Below are 10,858 nucleotides of genomic sequence, written 5' to 3'. Positions count from 1 at the left end.
CTGGGTCCTGGAAGCGGAGCCTGGGGGCGGGGGGGTGGGGAGGGTCTCCCTTGGGGAGGAAGGGGTGTATTCTCCCTGTGGAAGAGAAGCACCTCCTCTCCAAGAAGGGAACCACCACAGTGGATGGTCTCCTTTGTTTTGGAGTTGCCATCTGTCCCGCCCATTCCCCCCCCAGAACTGCCCCCACCCCACCCCGCTGTCAGGCACTGGGACTCGGCCCTTGTGTCCCCGCAGGGCCGTCCCCAGGTTGCACCGCAGTTCTTTCTCTGCCCTAAGATGTGTCCCTGGGAGGTGGCTGTCAGCCCCGTCTCAGGGAGAATCTGGGGAGGGGGGAGCCTGGCCTGTGGCTGATGTGACACAAATGTCACCGAGATGTGGGGCTGGTCCCCCCAGCGTGACCACACTCAGCTGGCCCTGTAAGCAGGGAATAAAGCTGACGCTCGGCGAGTAAAGCTCTGAGCTGCCAGTTGTTTGCAGCTGTGTCTCTCTGAACGCTGGGAAATCGGGGGGGCGCACAAGGAAGTGGCGTGATGGACCTCGGCGGACACGGAGCTTCAGGGAGAGGGGAGAAGGCCTGTCTGGGGCCAGAGATGCAGCAGTGGGGGGCGGGGGTCACATCTGCGCGGGGCTGGGTCCTGAGTCAGCATCAGAGGTTCACACACAGGTTGTTCTCCTTTCACGATGCACCTGCGGGCGCACACACACACACACACGACCTAAGTGAGTTGGTCATGGATGTCCGGGGGACCCCTTGAAGCACAGAGGTAGCGGCACTGGGCTGAGTGGACCCAGACCGGCGGTCCCCCTCGGGAAGGGGCCGGGGGCTCAGGATCGTGACGTGTCCGGTCTAAATTGCCTTTGTTGAGGCAGGTCCCCAAGGCCTGAAATCCAAGTCACTTGTCAGCGGGCCAGATTCACCCATGTGGCCAGTGGGCTTGAGGCTGGAGAGACACGGAACAGCTCAGCTGGTCCATGAACCTGCCGGCCACTGGGGACCAGACCCCCAGCTCGGCTCTGCCGGAGCCTCCTGTGGGTGAGGAGGAGACCGAGGCTTGGGGTTCTGGGGGGCAGGGTACCTCTGAACAGGGAGTCGGCAGGTGCCACCCACAAAGCCCTGGGGACCCGTGTCAGAGGTGTGCTTGGTCCAGACAGCTGGAGCCTAAGGCGTGTGAGAGGCATCCAGAAGGGTCTGGAGCCCCTGTCTCTCAGGGACGGAAGCTTCTACAGGTCTGGGGAGCTGAGGTGTCGTCTTTGGTGTTCGAAGGCCCCAGGCGGTGACACCTGTTCGCCATCTGCATGCAGGACCCCTAAGAGCATGTTGAAACCCGGGTCCCAGCCCCACTGCAGGCCGTGTGCTCAGCAGGTTGGGCTGGGAGATGCTCCCAGGACCACACCTGTGGCTGGACGCCGAGGCCAACCCGGCTGCCCAAGCACCACCCGGGAGCTCCACAGACCATCACCAAGTCGGAGGCTCTCCCCGCACGTTCTGATTTACTTCATCTGGAGAGAAGCCCACTGACAGGTTTTATTCTATTTTATATTTGGGGGGGTGCACCTGTGGTCTGTGGAGGTTCCCAGGCTAGGGGTCCACTTGGAGCTGCACCTGCCGGCCTACACCACAGCCACAGCAATGCCAGCTCTGAGCTGCATCTGCAACTTACACTACAGCTCACAGCAACACCAGACCCTTAACCCACGGAGTGAGGCCAGGGATCAAACCCACGTCCTCATAGATATTAGTCAGATCCGTTACCGCTGAGCCACAACAGGAACTCCCCAATAGGTTGTTTTGTTTGTTTGTTTTGTTTTTGTTTTTTGTCTTTTCTAGGGCTGTACCCGAGGCATATGGAGGTTCCCAGGCTAGGGGTCCAATCGGAGCTATAGCTGTCAGCCTACACCACAGCCACAGCAACGCGGGATCTGAGCCACATCTGCAACCTACACCACAGCTCACGGCAACGCCGGATCCTTAACCCACTGAGCGAGGCCAGGGATGGAACCCGCCATCTCATGGTTCCTAGTCAGATTCGTTAACCAGTGAGCCGCAATGGGAACTCCCCCCATAGGTTTTAAAAGTCCCCTGGTGACCCTACTGTGAGAGGCTGAGAGCACTGGTGTGGGATGGAACGGACAGGGCGCGTTGGGTGGAGCCTGTCCCGGGGCAAGAAGGTGGGAGCCCGGGAGCTTCCAGGAACAGGAGGGAGGATGAACTGGGAGATAGCGGGGAGGGAGTCCACACAGCTTCGCCACCGACGGGCTGAGGGGCATGAAGACACGGCCCGGGACGCCTCCTAGGCTTGCTGGACCGAAGGAGACCCAGTCTCTCGGGGACTGTGGAGAGTGGCTGGCAGGACAGATGGACCGGGGCTCGAGGGAATGTTGAACCAGGCGGGAGCACCACGTGGCATGGTACCCAGGCCACTGCCACCACGAAGCTTGGGGCCCAGCATCCTCCTCTCCACACAGCAGTGACCATGCTGTGACCATGTTATGACCATGCTGCGACCACTCTCTGGCCATGCTGTGACACCCTGTGACCATGCTGGCAGCAGGCACTGAGCAGGCCGAGGAGCCTGGCGGGGCTGGATGTTGGTGCCTCTGCTACAGTAACTGTGACTCTCTCCGAGGTAACTTGGCTCCACCTTCATTCAGAGACAGGGCTTCTCCCCAGGCCCCTCCCGCCTGGTCCAGCCCGTGATGGGAGCTCGGGGCAGCTGCACCCCACTCTCTGTTCACCAGCTGCTGCTTCTGACCCTTGAGACTGGTGCCCAGAGCGGGCAGAGGAGGAGAAGCCACAGTCTTTCTGGACTCAACCAGATCTTGCACAGCTGGCCCTGCCCTGGGGCCCTGGGGTCCTCCGGTGACCTCCGCACCCTGTCTACCTCACCCTTGGTGACATGGGGTGTGTTCTGTCACTCCACCTCCACCAACAGCCCCCTGGGTTTTCGGGAGGGACAGACTGGTCAGGGGGCCCAGGGCAGCCTCCCCCGAGGGCTCAGGAAGCCCCTCTCACTAAACTGATGATCAGAGGAAACACCCAGAGCCAGTTCCTATAGAGAGACCCTCAGAGCACCAGGGACAGTGTCCTCCTGGTCACCAGCTCCCTGACCCTCAGGCCTTGGCCTTGGGTTAGGGACCAAGAACCATGAGCAGGTGTTCCCTCTTCTCGGAAAGTGTCCTCCTCCAGGCGAGGGTACAGACCAGCTCGAGGGACATTTCCGAGGGCCTGCTCCTCGGGCCATGCTGCGGGCTCCACGGGAGCTCCACCCACCTGCCCAGTGGCCGCCTGGGTCCTGTGGGTCTCAGCTCCATCGAGGCCCATCCTACAGACAGTTCCAGACAAATGAAGAGCAGAGCCAGGCAGGCACGGCTCCATTTCTGGAACCGGAATCTCACTTCCTCTGTTGTCCAGTAACCAAAACATCACTGGTTCATGAGAGGGACCCTGGGGAGCCACTAGCAGAGAGGGGGAAAGGTAAGGGCCCTGCCAGCGTGAGAAGGGTCCGCCACCTGCTGTGGACACAGAGGGCAAAGTCAGGCTCGGTTTTCCCGAGGACAGCCTCCCCAAGTGTGACCCAGTCACGGCAGGACCAGGAGCTGGGAGCTGCAACACCTTCCTTTCTGCACAAATGCTGGGATGGCCTCCAGCGGGGGTGAAGGGGGAGCCAGGGGCTGTTCCTCTAAGGATACACGTCATTCCCGGGCAGGCTGGTCAGAAAGTCGAGGCTGACATTTTACTAAATCGCTGACCCCTCTTTGGCACCAGCAGGAAAACATTTAATAAGAGCATGTGTTCTGCTGCAAGGCGGGAGATGGTCTGGGCCAGGAGGGAGTCCCTTCTGGGAGAAGGAAGACCTTGGCAGGAGCTCCGCCAGCCGTGGGGGCGAGTGAGACCCCTCACGGCCCTGCCGCCCCTCCCGAGAGAAGGCAGGCGGGAGCCCTGGGCTTCAGTGTCCGGGATTGGCCGGTAGCTGTGACTTGGGCCACGGACCTCCAAGGTCACGTGTCCACGTGGAGAACAGACATCCCTCCCCAGGTGCGTCCGACTTGGCCGTGTGTTAACGCCCTGGCCTGCTAGCGACGGCTCACCCCTCCTGTAAACTCGGTCCCCTGATTTCTAAAGGCGACCGGAAGGGCCTGGCGGGCCCGAGGCAGGGAGTCCAGTTACTCTCTCGGGCCCTGGGCCTCCAGACTCTGAGGGGGCTCATCCCGTCCACACCCTGAACCAGCTGGAGGCGGCTGGGCTGCTCGGTTCAGTAAAATGCCAGGGTGTGTTGCCCGTTGTCTTGGACAAGCGTCAACATGAACCAAAAGCCAGAGAGCTGCTTGCTGGGGTTTTCATGCAGGGAACTGAAATTTCTCTGTGTCTCTTCCAGGCCCTGGGTCACACAGCGAATGCGGCGCTCTCCTGGCACCTGCGAGTCCAAGGTCTCTCCTCTGCCAAGGATGGTGAGGAAGGAAACGGGAGGAGTTCCCGTCTCAGCGCAGCAGAAACGAACCCGACTAGTATCCGTAAGGACACAGGTTCAACCCCTGGTCCCGCTCAGTGGGTTAAGGATCCAGTGTTGCCCTGAGCTGTGGTGTAGGTCACTGTCTCGGCTCAGAGCCCATGATGCTGTAGGCCAGCAGCTGCAGCTCTGATTCGACCCCTAGCCTGGGGACCTCCATATGTTGTGGGTGTGGCCCTAAAAAAGAAAAAAAAAAAAAAGTGCATGGGTTTTCAGTTGCTGGTGCATGGGATAGACTTAAATAACCGCACGGGGAGCAGGGGTGCATATGCGAGAAGCGCAGTTTTAGTCAAAGGTTCCCAACTCTGGCCGCAGTCGCCAGGGGAGTTCAGCCCGATGCCCAGGCCTCCAGGGTTCAGAATCACTGGACGTGGGCTCTTGTTTTGTTTTGTTTTGTTTCTAACTCTCCAGAGAAGCCAGAGCTGAACACGTCACTCATCCATGACACAGAATAGCTATTTACTCAACCGGGAAGGAAAAAAATAAGTTAATAGTTGTGCCCCTTAAAAGTCATTTTAATGACTCAAAAAACAAACAAGCGAGCAAAAACTCCCCCATGCTATTGCCAAGAGCATTCAAGAATATAATGTGTTTCCTTTTTTTCTTGACTCTTTCATGAAAATCGGAGGGTATCTAACAATTTGATCTCCATGGCTAGCTTTATTTTTGCAAACAAATCCAAAAGCCACCAGACAATGTGATGTTTGTTTTTCTGTGGTGCTATTTTAAATAAAGAGGCCTTACAAGCCTCTGCAGCATTTTCAGGCTCAATTCCCTAGGGAAACAGTCAGGCCAGTGGTCCTTCTTGGGCCGACACAGAAGGCGCACAGGTGGCCCCACCGGGAGAATGGTGCCAGGACTGGTGGAGGCGCCCGTTCCCCTGTCCTTCGCATCTCCTCCACCTCCGCTGTCTCCACCGTCTCGGCCTTTCCCCTTTCTCACCCCGCCCCTGTCCCTGACCTTGACCTCAGTGCCCCCCCATCACCCCTCTCTGCGCATGCGCTCAGCTCAGGGTGAGGCTCCAGATGGCCGGTCCCAGGATGCGCGGCTCCAGTCCAGGCAAGTCCAGGCCCCGCGTCTTTACAGTCGTTGTCACAACACAGCCACAGCGCCTGGCAACCATGGCGCCTCCGAGGCCCTGCGCCAGCACCCCAGTTCTCATTTACCATTCATTGCACCAACCGCTGCCCAGTTCACGTTGGAATTTATTGCTGGTTTGTGCCAGCTTCTGAATTTTCTTGCTCTTTTTAGGTTCTTTCCTCCAAGAAAGCTCCTCGAGCTTCTGCATCTGGTCTTGCCTGGAAATCAGTGAGCATTTGGGAACATGCCATGTGTTTGCATTTTGATAAGCTGCACGCACTTGTGATACTTAGAATTAAACTGAATGTGGGGCCCATGATACTTCGTTGGGCTCAGGAGCTGTGGAGCTCGAGCTCCGTTCCTCTTTACGGTCCGTCGGGCACGTCAGTCCATCCTTTCAGGTGCTTTCATGGCCAGGATCCTGGCACAAGGAGGGTGAGGGGCGGGACTAGGGCAGATCTGGGGTCGGGGAACCTGTGGGTGGCCCCCATCCCTCTCCCGTCCCCGTGGGAGGGAACACAGCCCAAAGTCACTTCCGTTTGCACGTAATGTGTTGGCTTCAGCTGGGAAGTGAGCCGTTACCCCGGAGTGAGAGGTGGGGGCCTCCCCGCTGCTCTGAGGGCCACAGGGCTGATCTGACATGGAGAGAGTAAAACCATTTGGAAGGGGTTTCTTTTCTTTTCTTTTCTTTTTTTCTTTTTAGGGCCGAACCCATGGCATATGGAGGTTCCCAGGCTAGGGGTCAAATTGGAGCTGTAGCCTCTGGTCTACACCACAGCCACATCAACATAGGATCTGAGCCGAGTCTGTGACCCACACCACAGCTCACAGCAATGCTGGATCCTTAACCCACTGAGCGAGGCCAGGGATCAAACCCATGTCCTCGTAGATGCTGGTCAGGTTTGTTTCCACTGAGCCACGACGGAAACTCCCTGGAAGGGGTTTCTTTACTGATTATAAAACTACTGGAGTTTCCCTTATGGCTCAGCGGGAACGAACCAGACTAGTATCCATGAGGATGCAGGTTTGATCCCTGGACTCCCTTAATGGCTTAAGGATCCAGCATTGCCGTGAGCTGTGGTATAGGTCACAGAGGAGGCTTGGATCCCGAGTTGCTGTGTCTGGGGTGTAGACAGCAGCTGCAACTCCGATTCGACCTCTCGTCTGGGAACTTCCACGTAGCACACATGCAACTCTAAAAAAACAAACAAAACCCCAAAACCTACAAACCTCCTTCCCTCCATCCTTGAAGCCTGAGAGACTGTACGTGAGCAGCAGTCAGGAGCAGACTGGCCAGGTTGAATTACTGTTCACCAAAGTGTAATTTTCAGTTCATAAGTAGGAAATACTGGAGGGCCCAGCCCCTCACTGAAGTCGTATTTATGATGCGTCCCAAAGGAAGGGCAAACTTAACGCTTGTTTAGGGAATTCGTTTTAAAAATTATGGTAATAGGGCAAAACTACACAGCCAATAAAATCATGTGGTAGGAGAATATTGAATAAGGTGAGAGAATCCTCATGTTAATTTTCAAGTAGCTCTTTTTATATTTGCTTAGATTCTAAGAGGGAAATACACAAAGATGATCAAAGAGAAGATATCCGTTTGGATAAAAGAATCACGAATGATGTTTATTTCCTCCCCCTTTTTTTGGCCACACCCACAGCATGCAGAAGTTCCCGGGCCAGGGATCGAACCCATGCCACTGCGGTAACCAGAGCCACAGCAGTGACAACACTGGATCCTTAACCTTAGCCAGCAGGGAAATCCCATTTTCCACCTTTTTTTTTTAAATGGTTGCACCTGTGGCATATGGAAATTCCTGGACTAGGGGCCAAATCAGAGCTACAGCTGCCAGTCTACACCACAGCCAGAGCAATGCTAGATCCGAGCCACATCTGTGACCTACACCACAGCTCACAGCAATGCCAGATCCTTAACCCACTGAGCGAGCCCAGGGACTGAACCCACATCCTCATGGATACTAGTAGAGTTTGTTACCGCTGAGCCACAACGGGAACTCCCAGTGTTTAATTACCTTTTAAAATACATTTCAAAATCCCTTAAGCTATGACTGAAAAAGAACAGCAACTTAGCTGACACCTGAGCCGCCTTTCTTCCTCCTCAGAGGGCTTGGCTGAGCTAGGGGACAGTCCCCAGAGATGTGATGGCACTTAGAGACGCCTGGTCCTTCCTGGGGAGCGTGGGGGGCTGGCTGTGACTTAAGCACAGAAGTCCTTAAGCTGAATCACCCATTGCTGGTGAGATTCCCTTAAACAGCAAGAAGCCCCCTAGAACTACCTACCGCCTCCTCACCAAGGCCCTGCAAGCCCCCAGGGATCTGCCCGGTCCCCCCACCTCCCTGGGGGCTCACTGTCCATCACCACTCGGGCCCCTTGGGGTTCATCTGTCGCTGACTCCTAGCCCTCCGTATTGAGGTCTCCCACCACCAGAATTAAGCCACGCAAGGACTCTCAGGGATGCACCAAGAGATCCCAGACTAGCGCAGCACACGTGTGGCTTTGGGAAGTGAAGGCATGCGGTCACCGCCTGTGACAATGCACATAAGAGCCTGGGGCAAAGCAGGTGCTCCGAGTCCCTGAGCTGCAGTGACCGGAGGCTTCCACCCCGCCCTCCCATGACCAGACGCCTCATTCTCCCCTCTGCCCTCCCCCACTGTGCGAGGTTAAAGCTGCCCTCACCCCAAAATCTGTGTCCTGCAGGGAGTGACACGCGAGCCACCCATCCATCCCCAATCATTGGATTCCCGCTCGTCCCCACTGCCTGGGTCCCTGCCCTCTCCAAAGCCGGCTTCCTCTGCTTTCCCTCCCATTCTTTCTGTTTTTAATTGAAGTGTGATGGACTCGGCAGCCTATAATAGAATATTATTGTACCTATTATTATTGCAGAGGTACAACAGTATTTTTATACATTGTGAAATGGTCAGCACGATAGGTCTCGTTTCCACCTGCCGCCATACAACGTCGTTCCAGTGTTATGGACTCTTTCCTCACCCCCGCTCATTTATTTTATGGCTGGAAGACTGTCCCTCGCCCGTCCCTCCCCTCTGTCACCACCCCCCTTCCAGCTCCCCTAACCTTCTCACAACCCTCTTTCTGCTCAGGTTGAAGCAGAGCTGGCTTCTGCTTCTGACACCAAAGGACCCTAATTGCGTTCCCTATTTTCCTACTTAAATGCACAATGAAAACCAAAGTTAAAAAGTTGTTTATTTGTGTTTAATAATTGGACTAAGTGTGTAGTTCCTGCCCAAAAAACTCTTGACTGCTCACGTCCAAAAGCTGGGAAAACCGCCCAGCGACCCCACATTCTGAGGATTCTAGAAGCCGTCCAGCGGCTAACAGAGCTGCAGGTTATGCCTAGAGGAAGCCATGAAATATGAGCTATAGTGTTAATTCTACCAGGATCTGATACCAAAGCAATAATCTTCCAATTCCCCTGCCCTTTCCAGGGCCCAGCCCCCCCCCCGCCCCGCCCCCGCTGACATCACATCCTGGCAGCAAGAGGAACAGCTCTGCGTGTCTCTGGCTGCTATGGGCACCACAGAGAATTGACTTGTGAGTTACCAGGTTTCCTGCTGCCAAGTTGAGACATCGTCAGATCACCTTCTTATCGAGCTACTTAATACTTTAGGTAAAGATGGATGTAAAAGAATTGAAGAGTAAACATGCAAGTTTTTGGTATCAACTGCGGTGCTACCATCTAAAGGTGACAGACAGTCCTGTCCCATTTGAAATTCTAAGAGGGACAGTCGGAAAAACTGGGTGGAAAACTGGGTGATCACAGCAACGCCCTTTCTTTTTCTTTTTCTTTTTCTTTTTCTTTTTTTTAATGGCATATGGAAGTTCCCAGGCTAGGGGTCAAATCAGAGCCTTAGCTACCAGCCTTCACCACGGCCATGGCTCCTTGGGATCCGAGCCTCATCTGGGACCCACACCACAGCTCATGGCAACGTCGGATCCTTAACCCACTGAGCAAGGCCAGGGTCGAACCTGCATCTTCATGATGCTGGTTGGGTTTGTTACTGTTGAGCCACAGTGGGAACTCCCTGAGGGGTGTTTTAGTGTCCCTGGAAATCCAGTAGTTCTATTTATTCTACATCATAGCATTTGTACCTGATTGTAAGCATTTATAAGATACTAAGTTTTTTGAGATAAGAAAAGCCAAATGAATAGGGTCCTGCAGTTGAGTTTGTTGACATACAAATAAAATCGTGGAAATAAAATAAAACCCCTGGAAGAGGTTTTCCTGTTTATGTCGTATTTCCATGGTGACATTAATCCATGAGCTCAGGTGTGCACCTGCCACAGGCTCATTCTTTTTTTTTTTTTTTTCCTCTAAAAATGGTAGGCAGTTTTTTTATTCCGTTAAGAGGTAGACAGATGAACATGGAAGGCTGTCCCATTTCACTCACCCAAAGTTCATTGCCCACTGCATTTGCCCATCCCACGCTGCTAGGATGCAGGCTTGCTTCAGGACACCTGATCCCACGGCTGAACCAAAAGAATCTGCTACATCGCTGGCTCCCACGGAGAAGGCCAGGACAGATGCAGTGATGAAGCCCAGGATAAGCATCCATAGGTAGTCTACCAACGGACCAGAAGCAGCAATAGGACGGGTGGTCAGTGTTGCCACGGTAGATGCCGTTCTCTAGAGCAGTGGTGCTTTAATAAACAAAAGAATCACTGAGCAGTTTTTGAGGTGTGTAAACAGAATATGGGGTATCAAAAATGCTCTAATAAATAATATATATTATATAAAATTAAATACCATAAACTATGGCACAGAAACAGAGCTGTGGAGTTACTGCTATGCACTGTGTATGGGCATCTGTTGTCTGGGGTTTCTTTGGCTCTGGAGGGCTAGAAGCGTGGAGCAGGATTCCAAGGACGCAAGTTCATCCTGCAGTCGGTGAGCGCATGCCCCTGGCCGGAGGCTCGGGAAAGTCTTGGCGGGGCTGGAGACCCACCCGGGAAGGATCCAAGGGCCCCTCGGTAGCTGAGAGTCACAGGCTCACTCTTTATTGTTGTTGCTGTTATTTTAAGAAATTATTACCTGACCAAGACACAAAGAGAATTCTGAATAAAGGCCATCATTTCCTCACTTTGGGTTTAGTGCCCTGTGGCCCCTTGTCTGTCCCTAACAAGCTGGAAGAGGCTACTTCAGAGGAATACATCGGGGCCTTCCAGATCCTTCCAGAGGAGGAAGAAAAAGGAAAGTGCCAGACCTGGTGGTGGCTTGTGAATTCTCCCAA

General features: G+C 54.5%; 1 long non-coding RNA gene across 1 annotated transcript; it reads right to left on the bottom strand.

The window, feature by feature from the left end:
• Positions 1-9,893: 9,893 nt before the first annotated feature.
• On the bottom strand, positions 9,894-10,658 carry LOC146405875 (uncharacterized). Its single transcript, XR_014843553.1, has 2 exons — positions 10,375-10,658; positions 9,894-10,268 (listed from the first exon to the last, which is right to left on the bottom strand). It is a non-coding gene; the product is annotated as an uncharacterized LOC146405875 (long non-coding RNA).
• Between the last annotated feature and the right edge of the window lie 200 nt (positions 10,659-10,858).

This window comes from Sus scrofa, chromosome 1 (assembly GCF_054392235.1).
Source record: "Sus scrofa isolate SSC_HxYL_T2T_F1_AM1 chromosome 1, Sscrofa_HxYL_maternal_Yorkshire_Landrace_v2.0, whole genome shotgun sequence".
In the NCBI taxonomy this organism is placed as follows: Eukaryota; Metazoa; Chordata; class Mammalia; order Artiodactyla; family Suidae; genus Sus; species Sus scrofa.
This window is presented reverse-complemented; position numbering and strand designations above follow the sequence as displayed.